The following is an 18,924-nucleotide window of genomic DNA, read 5'->3' as shown; positions in this document are numbered from 1 at the left end:
GTGATACGAAAATAGGGGGTGATAGGGATTTCCAAGGAGATTAATTCGATGATATTCTACCATGTTGTTTTGGAGTAGAAATAAGAGGCAGCAATACAGTATTGACCTATGAACATAGACACGTGCAAAGTCTTATCCGAGGGAGAATTCTTAGTTTTGAACCCCCCCCCCTAAATTTTTGTCCGACCCTTAAAAGAGTAACAAAATGCATATGTATAAATTTTTATCGTGTTCTGTAACTTCCCTGCGAAAAACCTCCCCTTCCCCAAAAAGTTCTTGATACGGTCTTGGACTCGTGTTTTGCTGGAGGAGCTAATTAGGATGAAAAAAAAAAAAAAAAAAAAAAAAAAACAGACATCCTTTCATTTCCATGCCGCCAGTAGGTCTGACAATTGCAGAGCATTTTCATAGTACTGGAGTGTAGACAGAGGGTGAGTTGGCTCTGAGTCAAAAGTTAAAGAGGATTTGAGGTTCTGAATAGGCTTCAAATTAAACAGAGTGCTATTCAGGGAGAATTTCGTGCGCATACTAGGCTAACGGCTCAAAGGATGGATCCATCCTTCATACCCCCTCTCCCTCTCTCTGCCCCCAAAAAGAGAAATTTTCCTATTTAAAAAAATTATTAGTGACTATTTAATAAATTGAAAATAAATTGATAATAGTGAGAAATAATAAATTGACTATTCAATGATAAATTGAAAATAAATTGACTATTTTTCAAACACATTGTAAATAAAAAAAAATTATTTATTTTATATATTAATATTAATAAAATTTTAATATTTTTGAAATATAAAAACATTTTTAATGTATTTCTTCATTTATGGGATGGAAAGTGGTAGGCATCTGGCTAGTTGGGCCCTGCTTCATCGAAAACCAAAAAAATCGGAAAAAAACAAACGCGTTTTTTCATTAATATTTGGATTTTTGATCAACTTAAAGAATTAAAAAAATCTGATTATAATTTTATGTATTTTTTAAATAAAGAAGAATCAACGATCTTGCTGAATCTGAAAGTTTTTTGAATGGTACAGAAAGTTGAATTTTGGTGAGGTTGCGGCGATTTTTTGGAAAAATACATAATATAGAACTATTCTTATGCATAATATATTATGCACACTATGTAAAACAGAAATACAACCAAATGTGGTCCGTTAAACCGTAATTCTTCACATTTTCTTACCTCCCCCTATTATCTGTCGCAAGAGCTATTTGTTCCATTCTTGGGATGGGTACTAGCAGTTCTGTTTAATGCCTTTTGAAAGACCTGAGAATCTCAAAGATTATATTTTTGAGTAGGCTATCACATGGGCCACTAATGAAAAATAGCGAACCATATACAGTCTTGGAAGCCCATTTGACAGGCAAAGGGGACAGGGTCGCCACCTGTGGCACGAGAGTGTTTTGTGACACGACGAGAAAATAATTAAGAAAACAAGCTTTTTCAAGTGACAGTAAGGAGCAAAATTAAAACTTCGAACGAACAGAAATTATTACGTACATTAGGGGGTTCACTCCCTTGACAATACCTCGCTCGTGACGCTAAAGGTTTTTGTACTTTCAAAAGAGCTATTTATTCTAATTAAATGGCCTTTGCGATCCAGTGGTTATTCTTAAAGAATTGGAACAAAATTGGAACTTTAACGTAAAGAGCAAGGTATTGACTAGAAGTCGAACCAACTCATATATGTAATAATTTCTGTTCGTTTCAAGTTTTATTGTTGCTCCTTACTTTCTGTTGAAAAAAAACTTTTTTATTTATTTATTGACCTTTAAGGACAATTTAGTCAAAAATTTGTGGTAATAATCTCAGAGGCGTGAGTACGACCTCTTACCATGAGAGCAGCGATTCATCGAAACTGATGAGGAAATGTGCGTCATAACGACAGTGCGGTAAATTACGGAAAATCACGAGTTTACAAAAGGGTTGGCCAGTATACCTTCATTGGGTAGGTTCTGTGATTTCCAAGACAGTGAGAATGGAATTTTAAACAGAAACTTAACCAATCACATATATCTTGGAGAACCAATAAAAAACGGAAAAAACAATTCTTAATAAAAAAAAGTCCTCATATGCAGTTAAGCAGTTTTGGCATTAGGGGATGCAAAATTCGCATTATTGAAACATGGGCGAAAAATCAGCAAAAGAATAAGGCAAGAAAGGTATTTAAGGCGGCACCAAATAGAAAAAGGAATAGAAAGAAAAAGAAAAATAAGAAGAAAGAAGAAAAAGAAAAAGAAATAGAAAGTAGAAAGTCCAGCTTTCCTTTGAGGGTGTATTTGCCTTTTGGGAGTCAACATGTTACAAGTTTTTAATTTTTTTTCGGATGAATTGATTGTCACAGTTCAGTATTTAGCTTTTCTTATTTATTTTCAACGTTGGAACAGTGCCAACAATTTGAAACTGCCCAAAAGCTCTGTAATGTTTAAAAAAAGAAAAAAAAAAACAACTTAGAGAATCACGGTTTCCGGTATCAACTAACCTGTGGTGAGTTCATGGGCCAGTATACAATTTTATTTTGGTGTCCTCGGTGCTTAAATGCAACAAAACGTTGACTCTGTGAACAAAGGACGAAGTTTGTGGATCCAATTCCTCCTGCCCCCATGACACTGCTTCACCTCGTAAATTCTACAATATTTAAAGGGACAATTTTCAAGTTCATTTTCCCCCTTCTTCTTGTTCCAAGTTATTTTGATTAACCGCAGTCAAACCACTTATTCCAGGTTTAGGGTAATTTCAAAATTTATATCTCTTTAAATAATTTATATATACATCCATGTAATTACAAACTGAAATGAGTGAATATTTCACATCACTGGAAATGTTAACTTTAGATGGCTTTCTTTTTGAGGAATAGGGAAACTTTCCCAAGACTTTTTGAACATTTCTTTTACAGCTCTATCTAATTACCCTTGAGTATAATTCTTTCTTTAAATTAATCCACTTACCTTGGAGTTTTTCGAGGAAGAAAATTGATTTCGCTTTCTGCATAAATTTTCGTGACATTTTAAGTAATCTACCTAGAAAAAGAATTGAGGTAAGATTTTATATAGCTATGGTAAATGATACAGTTTTTAAAAACTATTTGTCGTCTCAAGAAGTCTTCCACATAAAACAAAACAGATAAAGGCTTGAACATACCTGTGTGCAACGGGGTAGAGAAGCCTCCTTTAAGATAGATCAGGGGTTATCTTAGAAAAAATAGAATAACTGTGGCCAAATATGTCATTTTTTAAAAACTTACCCCGCCCCCCATCCACCGCTTAAAGACCTCTTAGTATAGTGAATGGTAAGTGAAGTGTGTCAATAGTAGCAAATAAAAATGGATAATTCAAACAAATCTGCTTATTATGCTAATTACGAAAAGTTAAATTCTATTTAGTTTAAAAGTAACTAAATAAGTAAGTAAAGTAAGTATGAGAGCAATAGACCCTTAAGGTCATAACCGGCAGTTCTGATCTCCGTTTCGTGGCCCTTCATCCAGGAAGTGCAATGGGGGGGGGGTGGAGACCAGCCATCATGTGCTTTCGCACACCCTTTCTGCTTAACTTCCCTAGATCTATCCATGTACCCATTTAAAGCGGGGTCCACTCTGGTGAGCTTACAGTCATGAAACTGACCCCCGTCCCAAACCCAATTACTGGCTACGCCTGGGATCAAACCCGTGACCCTTGGACAGATAATTCTCAAACCCGCGCGCCAGCCACTTAGCCAAGACAGCTTATTTAGTTTAAAGCTGATCATCAAAAGTAATCAGCAAAAGTAAATCGGTACTGCTCTAGGAAAGGGGGAAAATCACCTTTGGAAAAGGCGAGATATTGGTGAAAATTATAAATTATAATCCGATTTGACTGGGACAACTTTCAGGTACAGGTTACAAGTTGCTATTAATTGGTAAATGGTACTCTCCAATCCAAGGCCGTATCCAGTGGGCGGGGTTACCGGGTTCCCCCCCCCCCGAAATTTGTGTCTAAATTGCAAAAAAAAGTAACAAAAAAGAATAAAACAATTTTTTGATTCGTTTATGAATTTTTTTGTACCCCCCCCCCCCCCAGAAAAGAAAAATCTTCCCCCAACAAAATCCCAACTACCTCCTTGCTCCAGTTATTATTCGTAGCCGGTCAAAATGGAATTTTTTTTCTTATTAAAGCGATTAATTATAAAAATACATGGTTAGGGTAGAAATGATATATATATATATATATATATAATATATATATATATATATATATATATATATATATATATATATATATATATATATATATATATATATATATATATATATATATATATATATATATATCAAGAAACGGTTATCAAGAAATCTTTCCTCTTATCTAGTAAGAGGTTCTTAAAAATAGACACTTATAATAAAAAAGCTATATGGACAAACTGCTTTAAGACTACAGTTAACTCGAGATGTTACAGCTTAGATACGATTTTTGATTTATTAGAATTTGTTTTATATAATACTTATATAAAACTTATTTTTATACTTATGTAATACTTATTTTTAATGTGTTTGTGCAGTTGCATTGGTGATTTCTCTTTTATATATATATATATATATATATATATATATATATATATATATATATATATATATATATATATATATATATATATATATATATATATATATATATTATGAAAAGAGAAATCACCAATGCAACAGCACAAACACATTAAAAAAAGACATAAGGAGAAAAGGAAGACTGTTTTCCTACATTAGTGATTAATATAGATTAGCACTTGAATGAGGCCTTAACCCTACTCATCCATACGATCACATAGGTCAAACAGCATAGCCATATATATAAAGATTAGACCCTATTTTATGTCAATTTGTTTTGTCTTAATAAACATCTACTGAGATTTCTTTATCGGTTCAAAGACAGAAACAAAAATAAGAAACAGAACTATATAACAACAGAATATATACAAAAATAGTAAGTAGGGTAAATTATATACAAGATAAAAAAAAGTTTTTGCATCACAATATGGGAGAAAACGCCAGAATTCTACGACGCAACCCTTTTTGCTACTTAGAAGCGAATTCCCTCTATCCTCATATTCTATTACTGTTGGTTTGATGCAATTTCATAACTATTTTCCGAGAAAGGTGGAACGTTAGTTTTTTATGTAAAATATGGAACTCAAGTTTGAAAACTCAAGTAACTCTTTTTTTTGTGAGAATTTAAGGAATATAAAAATACTATGGAATTCTTAAAATAAAAAAAAAAATAATGTAGATGTTCAGTTAACATTTTCTACTAATTTGCCGAAAGTGATCATATAGTGACCAAGTAAAATTCCAAAAGACATAACTAACTATTTAATGTATCTTTAATGTATATTAAATAAAAAAAACAAGTTTTTGCAACTTAAAGCAAGGAGCGACATTAAAACTTAGAACGAATAGAAATTTCTCCGTATATGAAAGGGACTGTTCCCTCCTAAACGCCCCACACTTTACGCTATAATTTTTTTATTCTTTTAAAAAGTAGAGTTTTGAGAAAAGGTCAAATTTTAGCGTAAAGAGCAGGACGTTTAGGAGGGTGTAGCCCCTTTCATATATGGAGTAATTTCTGTTTGTTTTAGGTTTTAATGTCGCTCCTTACTTTCAGTTGAAAAAACTTTTTTTTTATTAAATTTCTTAACGTTTTTGAATCAATGCTTGTTATGATTTTGGATCTCCGCACATGAATAATTAAAGCGAAATTTGCATATTGATTATTTTTTTTGGCTAAATGGCTTTTTCATAGTTTTGATCGGACGATTTTGAGAAAAAAGGGGTGGGGTAGGAGGCCTATTTGCCCTCCAATTTTTGGTTACTTAAAAAGGCAAATAGAACTTTTGATTTTTTTTATGAACAATTTTATTAGTAACATATATATATATATATATATATATATATATATATATATATATATATATATATATATATATATATGTATATATATATATATATATATATATATATATATATATATATATATATATACACGTAACGTACAAATTAACTTACGCAACGAGCTTCTATATTCGAATATTTTTATTACGTATATCAGAAGGCTCACCCACTAGTCAATACGCCACTCTTTACACTAAAGCTTGAATTTTATCCTAATTCTTTAAGAATGTCTCCTGAATCACAAAGGTCGTAGAATAAATAGTTGAGATTACCAAAACTACTTTAGCGGAAAGAGCGAGGTATTTAGGAGGAGACTAACCTCCTCATATGCGTATTAATTTTTATTCGTTTTAAGTTTTAATAATGTTCCTTACATCCAGTTTAAAAAAAAACTTTTGCATATTTATTTCTTCAATTTTTTTTATAAAGAATGCTAGATAATCCTGTGCTCCCTTCATGGAATTTCTCTTCCTCCAAGATAAATTATCCATGGAAAGATCATCCGAAAAAACCACCCCCACTCTACCCCCTCCCCCAAGTAGAAAAATCCCCCTGAAAATGTTTGTACACTTCCCAGTAACCATTTCTATACGTAAACAATGGTCAAAGTTTGTAGCTTGCAGCCCCTCCCCTGGGGACTGTGGGGAGCAAGTCATCCCCAAAGACAAAGTTATTATGTTTTTTAACTATACTGAACAAAATGGCTATCTCCAAATTTTGATCCGGTGACTTTGGGGAAAAATAAGCATGTGAGGGGGGCTAGGTACCTTCAAATTTTTTGGTCACTTAATTTTCGTCAGAATGAGCCCTTTCGCAATATTCTAGGACCACTCGGTCGACACGATCACCCGTGGGGAAAAAAATAAAAAGAACAAATAAACACGCACCCGTGATCGGTCTTCTGGCAAAAAACACAAAATTCCACATTTGTGTAGATAGGAGCATGACACTTCTAATGTAGGGTTTTCTTATAAGCTGAAAGTGATGGTGTGATTTTCGTTAAGATAATATGACGTTTAAGGGGTGTTCTCCCTATTTTCCAAAATACGGCAAATTTTCTCAGGCTCGTAACTTTTGATAGGTAAGATTAAATTTAATGAAATTTATATATTTAAAATCAACATTAAAATCAAATTCTTTTTCTGTATCAAAATCCTATTTTTTAGAGTTTTGGTTACTATTGAACCGGGTCGCTCCTTACTACATTTCGTTGTCACGAACTGTTTGATATCGAAAAAAATTAACACGTTAAAAAAAGTCTTCCCGCATTCAGTCTTCTTTATATCATAAAGAAGATTTATGAAATGTTAGATTTATTAAATAAAATGGTTTCTATCATGGGTTTCGATGGGCCCAAAACACATCCAAGTCTGAAATAACATTGAAGTAACAGTTAAAAAAAGAAGAAGGAAAACGTGACAACCTCAAACGAAACAAAACGAATATAGCCTAAACAAAAAATTACGCATACAGCAAACTTAATCAGGTCATATGGTTAAAGAAACTATGCTAAATTTTGGCTTTTTACATACGACAAGACAGATAAAACAAATTAACGCAAAAAAAATGTTGGTTTTAGCAAACGCATTGTTTTTTCTATCGTTTAATATTATATGGAAGAACAGGACGCTAGAATCTTTGGATATTTTCCAAACATTTTCCAGCAAAATCCTTTTCTTGCAATAAATCAACAAACACACGTCGAAAGTTCCATTTAAATAATCAATGTTTTAAATTCATTTTAGTTCATCCCCCTTAATTTGTTGTACTTATATCTGTTTCCATGAAAATAATAGACCTACTAGCTATCAACATATTTACAACGCTTTAATTTGTTACCGTCACACCTTTTCATTGGAAAATTTCCCTCAGTGAAAATTTCCAGACGGTACTGTTGATCCCTATATCCAGTTGCAAAAGATCAAAAGGTAGGGAAAACATCTTTAGGTAAATAATATTTATATAATTACTTAATATAGTTTCAATGATAATGTTCAATGCAGATACATTTTTCGGGGGAGGGGCAACATTAGAAAAACAAAGCTTATTTGATAACTGATATGAGAAGCGCCCACAAATCATGTAAAATTCAGTATTTCGTAAGGAGCTCTATTGCGTTTGTTCCTGACATAATTACCCATGAGAAAATTTTCTGACAATGTCCTTGATCCCAAAGTTCAGTTGCAAAAATCCGAGGATAAGAAAAATATCCCGAGATGAATAATAATAATATATTAACTTAATACCGTTTTTATGTTAATTTTTAATATACATCTGTACCCAGGAACTTTCTTGGGAGGGGACAGGGGCGTAATTTTCTATAGGTTCGGGGAAAAACTACCCCCTCCAGACCCAAGTTTGGCCCCTCCAAGCCTCAGTTTTGCCCCCAGCTGAAATTTAGTCTCTGCAAAAAATATTGTAAAAATTAAGATAAGCCTGTATAATTCAAGTATCAAGAGAAACATGCAAGTTTTTTTTAGTATATCTTTGCCTTTATGGTAGTATATGACTCATTTTCCAGTTATAACTGTTATTTTTACTTGATTTGGGAAAACGTGCTTCAACTCAGCCCTCCCACCAGGTTTTTTACGAAATTACGCCACTGGGGGGAGGTATCATTGGAAAAACAAAAATTATAGGGAAATTTGCATTTGGAGTGCCTCAAAAATCGTGGAAACTTTAGGAATTCAACTGGGTCCATTCCCCTAGGTCACTATGCATACGTACCTCTCATAATTTCCCCTTAAGACAATTTCCAGGCGATGACCTTGATCCTTATATTCAGTTGCAAAATACCCAAAGGTAAGACGAACACTCCGGGATAAATAATAATATATTTACTTAATATAGTTTTGATGGTAATTAACACATACCCTTAACATGTATATTGTATTTTTTAAGGGGAAGGACAGTTGATAAATACATTTTTTAAATAATTTAAACTTAAATTACACAGAAATTTGGACAAATTTGGGATCTTAGGGGGAGGAGGTCGGATCTCGAGGCTCCTCCCCCTGCGTGAGTCCCTGACATATAGTTTTCCCAAAGTTCCAAACTTGAATCCAGAGAAATTGTAACACTACGTTTTCATCTCGGAACTCCACGCGTGCTGCACAGTTCCGCCACCTGATGGCAGGCAACACCTGATATACAGGAGATTAACTCCTCGGGTACACGTTGATGGCGTTCAACGAATGAATTGTTTTTTGTTTTTTTTCTCTTGTTCAAATTATATGAAAGAAAACGACGTCATATATTCTGGAAGTTTTCCAAACATTTCACGGCAAAATCCTTTTCTTGCAATAAATCAATACACAGACATCGGAAGTTCGAATCACTTAATCAGTGTATGATCATACGAACGTGCTTTTTTCATTCTTATCTAAGTCATTATTTTCCATAATGGTTCAAAGGCCAGTCTGATACATTGAATGGAACATAATTCTTACTTGGACATCAGTCATTTATATCGAAATAGAAAATATTAATAAAATTGTAATGTTAGAATGCCAAGAAGTCATGAGCAATCAAAGAAAAGAGAAAGTGATGAAAAATGAGAAACAGCAATAATTGCACATTCACAATTATAGAAGAAAAGCTAACTTCAGATTATGGCATCAAATGGGACACAATCTCACTATGACATTGCAAAAAGCCAGATCTCTTAAAATGCAAAGACATAATAAACAGAGGTGTAGTTTATGAGGGGGGCAGCTTCCCCCAATAACATGGAGAAAAATATTATATATCCCACGCCCCTTGACTATCCGGATTTAGACCCCTGTTATTCCCCCCACCTCAATAAAGATTCTGGAGAATCGCCCCTGATAATATCAAAGGGCTCTGAACTGGCACTGAAGGCTCTGTCAAAAGGCGCTGCCCTCTGAACCCAACTTAGGTCTATTCGTACCAGGAAACCAAGATTTTCTAACAATTTTCTTTTCGGGGTTTCAAGTTGTAATTTTTTTTAGGATAGTACTATTTTTTTTTTGTCTGTGTTGCCACGTTCAACTGAGGCTACAACAAAACTAACTAACTAAATTTCGCAGCACTTTTCGTCCGTCAAATTCAAACATCGATACTATATTGATCCCCAAAGAAGCCTACACCTTCAAAGGTCAGTTACGCATTTTTAAATATGTGGTGAAAACCATACGCTAAAAGCCGATTTTCACTAACGTTTCTCTTTTTTAATGTTTCACTAACGTTTCTCGTTATTTGCCGATTTTCACTAACCTTTCTCTTTTTTTAATGTTTCACTAACATTTCTCGTTATTCGCCGATTTTCACTAACGTTTCTCTTTTTTTAACGTTTCACTAATGTTTCTCGTTATTTGCCGATTTTCAATAACGTTTCTCTTTTTTTAACGTTTCACTAACGTTCCTCTAACGCTTCTTGTTATTTGCCGATTTTCAGTAACGTTTCTCTTTTTTTAACGTTTCACTATCGTTTCTTTAACGCTTCTTGTTATTTGCCGATTTTCACTAACGTTTCTCTTTTTAAGTTTAGCTCTCCTCACTTCCAACAACTGCATAGCTGCACTTGGAGGTTTTTTTCTTATTAAAAAACTGTTTCGGCTTTTTTTTTTCCTGATTTTTGAAGATCCACAGGGTTGTGTAAGCATAAGCATGCATATAACCAATTTAGACAATTATCAGTGCATATATATTATTAAATAAAAAAAAATTAGTTTTTCTAACTAAAAGTAAGGAGCGATATTTCTATTGTTGAAACTATTGTTGAAATTTTATTGTTGAAAATTTGTATTGTTGAGAGTAATTGTCCGGATTCGAAGAAAAAACAGCAAAGAGAGAAAAAGACAAAAAATTGAATAATAAATTTGGCAGTTGAATTTTATTAATAAAAAAGGGGAAAAACTCTTTCTTTTATTGATAAAAATAGAAGAATAAACTTGAAAGAAGACTTACTCTTATATGACTATCTTTCACCAGCAAAGAAAAAGAAAATACAATATAAGCAGAATAACCAAGGGTGAGTAGGATCATAAATAATAAGTGAAAATTTCAAGCAAATTAAACATATAGTACCAACACAAGAATATACTCCACTAGAAAAAGAGGCAATGGGATCAACCAGGGCTAATGGTCCCACGGGAATCTGCATTGTTCGATATAGCCTATAAACATATCTGACAAGAAGAAGTAGAAATACTGGTGATAATCATTGAGTGATATGAAGATAACAATGGTGATCACTGAGTGATAATTCACACACGTAAAATTTATTGTGCCTTTTTGGAGGTCTATTTTGTTGATAATTGTGACTGGACGAAAACAGACCTCAGTTCTGACATAGGTTTATAAAAAAGTTATATATGAAGTGTGTAATCTACTGCTATTTTTTTATTAAATTTATTTCGATAATACTCTTTACTGTAAAAAGTTAATACATAAATACATTTCTGGAATGCCTCATGTGGATAACGAGCTCTAATGACGGCCATAACTGCTGGCATCATTAACATATTTACTTCCATTCCGATGAAGTTTATTTAAATATATTTTAATCACCAAAATATTTTAAGATGCATCTACGATATTAGAACACCCTACGTTGACATCTGCATCAAATAACATCCCCATTTTCTTGGAGAAATTGGGCCTATGTGGCCAGAACCTTGACTTGTCTCTGTGAGTAATTACATTTATGAATGTAATTATTAAGTAATTGCGCATAGAAATATGATTGCTTTTGAGTGATGCACAAATAGTGTTTCTTCCTTTAGAAAGGTTTGAAGGGGAAGCTTCCCGGCTGTTATTTGAGGTAATATAAAATTGGCTTGATTTGTTTTTTTTCGTGTGGATGGCCGGTGGGGCACGAAACAGGCACGCACTTTAGAATATGCCACCCCTCTGCCCACTTTGCCCAAGATACTTGTTTCATAATTTCCAACAGACCTCAGTAGTTTTACTAAAGGCCAGAAGTGGCGTATATGCTCTGAAAACTATCTCAAGCTCTATTGGTTCAAAGAGCTTCAGGCCAATAAGTAATAAAAAGCACGCCTACATTTTTGCTGAAAATGAGCTGACATGGAGAGTTGTTGGAGGAGAAAAGTGGTAAAGGGGCCAAGGGCAGTTTTTATCCTTCAGTCAGTTTAAAAATCATTGCAAGATTGCAATTTAAACAAGGTGCTACCTGCCTATCAACCTGCTAAAAATATCAAGGAGGCATACTCGTGCCTCTATAAAGAGGCGAACCACGACAATGTTAAGCGATCTTCGGTTCCAGTGGTCGCAGAGGGATGGGGAGGAATGCATTTCGTAGCCCGAGCTCCAACTAAGAAACCTGCCAAATTTCATCCCCCTCCGACTTTTCCTTCATGGGGAAAATTTGGCCGAAAGTTTCGACCCACCAACCCCAGCCCCCCTTTAACGTTGTCCGATCGGGCTGAAATTCACAAGTTAAGGTTCCCTAGGGCCCAGTAAGATTCAGCTCGATCCGATAACTCCTTCCCTGTTTTCCAGAAACCACGCATAGCCACTTAATTTTCATATTCTTTTTTTTCTCGACGCCTACAGGTCACAGCCGACATCGGATCTGGGTGTACGAAGACTCACTCGATGCGGAATTCTCCGAGTAAGTACCCTTGAAAGTTTCGTAGGAAAATCTTAACCCCCCGAAAGTTTCGACCCCCCCCCCTCAACCCCCCCTTTAACGTTGTCCGATCGGACTGAAATTCACAAGTTAAGGTCCCCTACGACCCAGGAGCTTATCCGCGAAATTTCAGCTCGATCCGATAACTCCACGCATTAGCCATTTAATTAACCCATTTCTCCATAAGAGCCCATGTTAATTTGAATTTTTTAAAAGTTATTTAAAAGTTACATTTACACACATGCAGGTGGTTAGCTCAGTCGGTAGAGCGTGGGACTTTTAATCCTCGGGTCAAGGGTTCAAGTCCCTTATCGGGCGTTTTTTTTCACAAGATCAAAATAAAAGTGTATAATTTTGATAACACCTGGACTGCTTATCATTTGAGAGATAACAGAATATTATCTTCTTATGAGCAAAAGAAACATTTCGGTCATTCTATCTATTTTTTTTTCTATTTTATACAATGTATAAAAATCTTGTATAAATCTTGATTAATGTATAAACTTTTTGTATAAATCTTAAACAATGTATAAATCTTGTACGTTTTAAGGTTCGACTTTGGGACGCAGTCTCTTTAACTCTTTAAGAAAACAAAGTTTTTTTTATATTATAGCAGTTAGAGAAGAATAAGCACTGGTTGGCTTTAGCTCTTTTTGGAACCTAGCCATGACTTATCTTGCTTTTCAGCACGATTATATGAACTACTGTTCTGCCCTACAATCACAAATTGGAAAATTTTACCATGTTTTCATAATCATGACCTTAAAAATTTTACCGTCATTCGCTCAGATTCAATTTTTGTAAATAGGGAGGTTTTGACGAGGGAGCAAACCCCTTCATATACGCAATAAAAATACACAATATAGAAGTTTGCCAATTCTTTAAGTTAATTCGTAAGGTACGTATGTTTATTACTAACAAAAACGTTCGTACAAAAATAAAAATAAATCTAGTTGCATTTTTAAGTAGCCAAAAAGTGGATGACAACTAGGCCTCCTCCCCCACCCCTTTTTTATCAAAATCATGTGATCAAAACTATGAGAAAGCCATCTAGCAATGCAATTAACCATCTAGCAATTAATATGCGAATTTCTTTTTAATTATTCATGTGCGGTGAGCCAAAATCAAAACATTTATTAATTCAAAAACGCTCAGAAATTAAATTTAAAAAAAGAAGTTTTTTTTAAACTGCAAGTAAAGAGCGACATTAAAACTTGAAACGAACAGAAATTACTCCGTATATGAAAGAGGTAGTCTCCTCCGTAATACCTTGCTCTTTACGCTAAAGTTTTTTTTATTGTTTAAAAAGTAGAATTGTGACAGAGTCAAACTTTAGCGTAAAGAGCGAGGCGTTGCGGAGGAGACAACCCTTTACGGGTTAATTTCTATACCCGTATACGGAGTGATTTCTGTTCGTTTTAAGTTTTAATGTCACTCCTTACTTGCAGTTAAAAAACTTTTTTTTTATTTAATCTCTAGAAAACGCAGGTCGGGTTATTTATCATTTTTGGTACATCGCTCTAGAAAATACCCAATGCTATTTACGAGCATAACAGTTATTTCAATGAAAAATAATCCCGAGCCTTTAGTGTTTCTCCAGAAAACACAGTTCAAATTATTTATTATTAGCAGAGCTCTTGGAATCCTACTGTTGCCATGATGAAATCTCAAGGAAATTGTACATCCTGTATTCTGAGAGAAAAAAAAAGATTAATAGCGCATAGCTTTAAAGGCTTCAGTCAAGAAAGAAAATTGCAGTGTAATCTACAACTCTTATTTGGCTTTGGTATTGTAGTTAGATTTTGAAAGAAAAAGAGAAAAAGATCTACGAACAAGACCACAAGGGCGTATCCAGGAGGGGTACTGGGTTAAACCACTTTCGAAATTTTTGTTCGAATCACAAAAAAGTAACAAAAATGCATTGGAACAAATTTTTGATGCGTTTTGTAAAGTTTTTTTGTAACCCCCTTCCCAGACAAAATACCCCTCCCGGACAAAATCCTGGATACAGCCTCGTATATACCGATTTCACATGCCTGCCAAAAAGCAGGGGGGCTAGAATATCGAAGGTTCTTCATTGAACGTGGTTCATTGAGACCCCTACTAATATTCTGGCCTATAAGGCACTTTTTTCGTATCAGATTCCCCTACCCTGAGAAATGTTTCGTTCTAATCTCCAAATAAGACCCAAGAATGTTTGAACTAATACTAAAATACTCGGCTGCTTTCGCTTTTTAGTTTCATTTAAACGGTTGATTTAGGGTGGGATGAAAAAATCCCCATACACCTAATTTTATTTAAATTTTTATTCAGTAGAACCTAATGTTGTCTTAAAAAGATTTAAACTGTTCAATAGGCGGAGCTACTTCTCCAAAACTTTACCCAACAAAAGCAGAGGAATAGATAGCACAATGCAGCCTCTGTAGTCTACACTGTGGTCATGAACTACGCAGAGATTAGTTTTGTTTCACTCCTTTCCAAGTATTTTCTGCAATTCTTTCTATTCCTGTCTTAAATCATTTATTTCGAGTTAACCCTATTTTCTCAATGCAGAAAACCTTATCATTCATATATTTTAATGGTCATTTTTTGTGTGTACATTTCAGTTAATCCCTTCATATATTCACAGTGTCTCCTATACAAAATCTATCATTTTCGAGCCTTAAATATTTTCTAACCAATGAAAATAATAAAAGAGGGGGAGGGGGCTATAGCCCCTAAACCTAAAAAATGAAAAGCTGTTTTTAAATGAGTGTTTGACCATGGACAATATACTGGAGCGTATTGGCTTTCTACTAAATAAATACTGATACTGCTAGCAGCTCACTGCAGCACACCACTGCCTGAGGGAAAAAACGCAAAAACATATCAGTTTGTTGCTACATCTGTTAAAGTAAATACTGCTACTGTTAGCAGCTCGACCATAGCACACCCCTGCTTGAGGGAAAAAACGCAAAATATCTCAGTTTTTTGCCATATCTGCTAAAGCGAATACTGCTACTGCTAGCAGCTAACTGCAGCACATCGCTGCTTGAGGAAAAAAAACGCAAAAACATCTCAGTTTTTGCTACATCTGCTAAAGCAAATACTGCTACTGATAGCACCTTACTGCGGCACAGAGCTGCCCGAGGGAAAAAACACAAAAACACCTCATTTTTTGCTACATCTGCTAAAGCAAATACTGCTACTGCTAGCAGCTCACTGCAGCACACCGCTGACTGAGGGAAAAAATACAAAAAAATCTCAGTTTTTTGCTATATCTGCTAAAGCAAATGCTGCTACTGCTAGCAGCTCACTGCAGCACACCGCTGCCTGAGGAAAAAAGCGCAAAAACATCTCATTTTTTGCAAAATCTGCTAAAGCAAATACTGCTACTGCTAGCAGCTCACTGCTGCCTGAGGGAAAAAACGCAAAAACATATCAGTTTATTGCTACATCTGTTAAAGTAAATACTGCTACTGTTAGCAGCTCGACCATAGCACACCCCTGCTTGAGGGAAAAAACGCAAAATATCTCAGTTTTTTGCCATATCTGCTAAAGCGAATACTGCTACTGCTAGCAGCTAACTGCAGCACATCGCTGCTTGAGGAAAAAAAACGCAAAAACATCTCAGTTTTTGCTACATCTGCTAAAGCAAATACTGCTACTGATAGCACCTTACTGCGGCACAGAGCTGCCCGAGGGAAAAAACACAAAAACACCTCATTTTTTGCTACATCTGCTAAAGCAAATACTGCTACTGCTAGCAGCTTACTGCAGCACACCACTGCCAGAGGGGAAAAAAGCAAAAATATCTCAGTTTTTGCTATATCCGCCAAAGCAAATATTGCTACTGCAAGCAGGTCACTGCAGCACACCGCTGCCGGAGGGAAAAACGCATAAATATCTCAGTTTTTTGCTATATCTGCTAAGGCAAATACTGCTACTACTAGCAGCTCACTGCAGCACACCGCTGCCTGAGGAAAAAAAACCGCAAAATATCTCAGTTTTTTTGCTATATCTGCTAAAGCAAATACTGCTACTGCTAGAAATTAAATAAAAAAAATAGTTTTTTTAACTGAAAGTAAGGAGCGACATTAAAACTTAAAACGAACAGAAATTACTCCGTATATAAAATGGGTTGTCCCCTCCGCAGTCCCTCGCTCTTTACGCTAAAGTTTGACTCTTTGCCACAATTCTACTATTTAAAACAGTTAAAAACTTCAGCGTAAAGAGCGTGGGACTGCGGAGAGGACAACCCATTTCATATACGGAGTAATTTCTGTTCGTTTTAAGTTTTAATGTCGCTCCTTACTTTCAGTTTAAAAAACTAGTTTTTTTTTCATTTAATTTCTGAACGTTTTTGAATTAATGCATGTTTGATTTTGGCTCTCCGCACATAAATTATTGAAATGAAATTAGTATATTAATTTTTTTTGGCTAAATGGCTTTCTCTTAGTTTTGATAAGATGATTTTGAGAAATAAGGGGAGGGGAAGGAGGCCTAGCTGCCCTCCAATTTTTTGGTTACTTAAAAAGGCTACTAGAACTTTTAATATTCAACGAACGTTTTTATTGGTAAAAAATATACGTAACTTAAGAATTAACTTACGTAACAAACTTTTATATTCTTATAATTTTATTATGTGTACGAGGGGGTTTGTACCCTCTTTAATACCTCGCTCTTTACACTAAATCGTAAGTTTTGTCCCAATTCTTTAAGAATGACCCCTGAATCAAAAAGGCCGTAGAATAAATAGTTGAAATCACTAAAAATATTTTAGCATAAAGAGCGAGGTATTTATCTCCTCCTAAATACCTCGCTCTTTATGCTAAAGTATTTTTAGAATCCCTCATATGCGTAATAATCTCTGTTCGTTTTAAATTTCAATGCTATTCTTTACTTTCATTTGAAAAAACACTTTCATGTTTATTTTTTCATTGTTTTTTTTTATAGTAATGCTAGAAAATCCTGCGCCCTTTTCATTGAATTTTTCTTCCCACATGACATATTCCTCAAAGGAAAGATCTTCCCACAAAGCCCTCTCCCTTCAACCCCACCCCCAAACCAAAAAATCCCCATGAAAACATTTGCACACTTCCCAATAACCATTACTATATGTAAACACTGGTCAAAGTTTGTAACTTGCAGCCCCTCCCTCAGGGATTGTGGGGGAGTAAGTCATTCCCAAAGACATAGTTATGATGATTTTCGACTATGCTGAACAAAATGGCTATCTTAAAGTTTTAATCTGTTGACTTTTGGAAAAAATGAGCATGGGAGGGGGCCTATTTGCCCTCCAATTTGTTTGGTTACTTAAAAAGGGCACTAGAACTTTTCATTTCCGTTAGAATGACCCCTCTCGCGACATTCTAGGACCACTTGGTCGATAAGATGACCCCTGGGAAAAAACAAAACAAAAAAACAACAAACAAACAAATAAACACACACCCGTGATTTGTCTTCTGGCAAAAAATACAAAATTCCACATTTTTTAGATAGGAGCTTGAAATTTTTGCTTTAGAGTTCTCTGATATACCGAATGCGATAGTGTTATTTTTGTTAAGATTCTATGACTTTTAGGGGATGTTTCCCCCTTTTTTCCAAAATAGGGCAAATTTTCTCAGGCTCGTAACTTTTGATGACAATGACTAAATTAATTGAAACTTATATATTTAGAATCAGCGTAAAAATTCGATTCTTTTGATGTATCTTTTAGCATCAAAATTCCGTTTTTTAGAGTTTCGTTTACTATTGAGCCGGATCGCTCCTTACTAGAGGTCGTTACCACGATGTGTTTGATTCATCGCAGTATGCTGCAACCTAGGCCAAATAGGGAAAAAAAAATGTCAGTTTCTTTGCTGCATTTACAGTACTATGGGCAATGAAAATAAAATCTTGTTGTATAAATTTCTTACGTGGAAACTTTAGCAACCATATATACATTAATAAATTACAAACAAAAATCAGGAATTTAATTTTTAATGAAAAAAAAATCTCCATACGCAGTTAAGCAGGTTTTGGCGGGTGCCTATTTAAATTGAATAAAATGGATTAAAAATCAGCAAAAAAGCTAAAAAAGTATTACACCAGACAACTTAAAAAGGTGCAAAGAACAAGTGCAAAGGTGCAATGTGCTCCGTTCCTTTGAAAGTATGGTTGTCTTTGGGAATCAATCGAGTGTTAAACTTTGAATTTTTGCAGACGAATTTTTAATTTAGTAGTTTTTTCAGATTTAAGTATTACATTTTGCTTATTTTTTTCACGGGTCAGCGTAACAATACTGACGAAAAAGGAATTTTGTCCCAAAAACTTCATAATCTTGAAAATGAATTTAGAAAAAAATTATAAAACTAATTTTTCAGAAATGAATATGCTTAGTATACTTCCAGAGGCCAAATTTTTTTTATT

The 18,924-nt window shown here is 34.5% G+C and overlaps 1 long non-coding RNA gene across 6 annotated transcripts in view; it reads right to left on the bottom strand.

Moving 5' to 3' along the window:
- Positions 1–18,924, bottom strand: part of LOC136029892 (uncharacterized) — a 268,714-nt gene that overhangs the window by 219,715 nt on the left and 30,075 nt on the right. For all 6 annotated transcript variants that reach the window (XR_010618137.1, XR_010618134.1, XR_010618136.1 and 3 more), the window contains exon 2: positions 2,950–3,021. This is a non-coding gene — a long non-coding RNA (uncharacterized LOC136029892). The remainder of the gene's footprint in view (positions 1–2,949; positions 3,022–18,924) is intronic.

Source organism: Artemia franciscana, chromosome 8 (assembly GCF_032884065.1).
Source record: "Artemia franciscana chromosome 8, ASM3288406v1, whole genome shotgun sequence".
Lineage (NCBI taxonomy): Eukaryota > Metazoa > Arthropoda > Branchiopoda > Anostraca > Artemiidae > Artemia > Artemia franciscana.
Note: the sequence above shows the minus strand (reverse complement) of the source record. Positions and strands in the feature narration are given on the sequence as shown.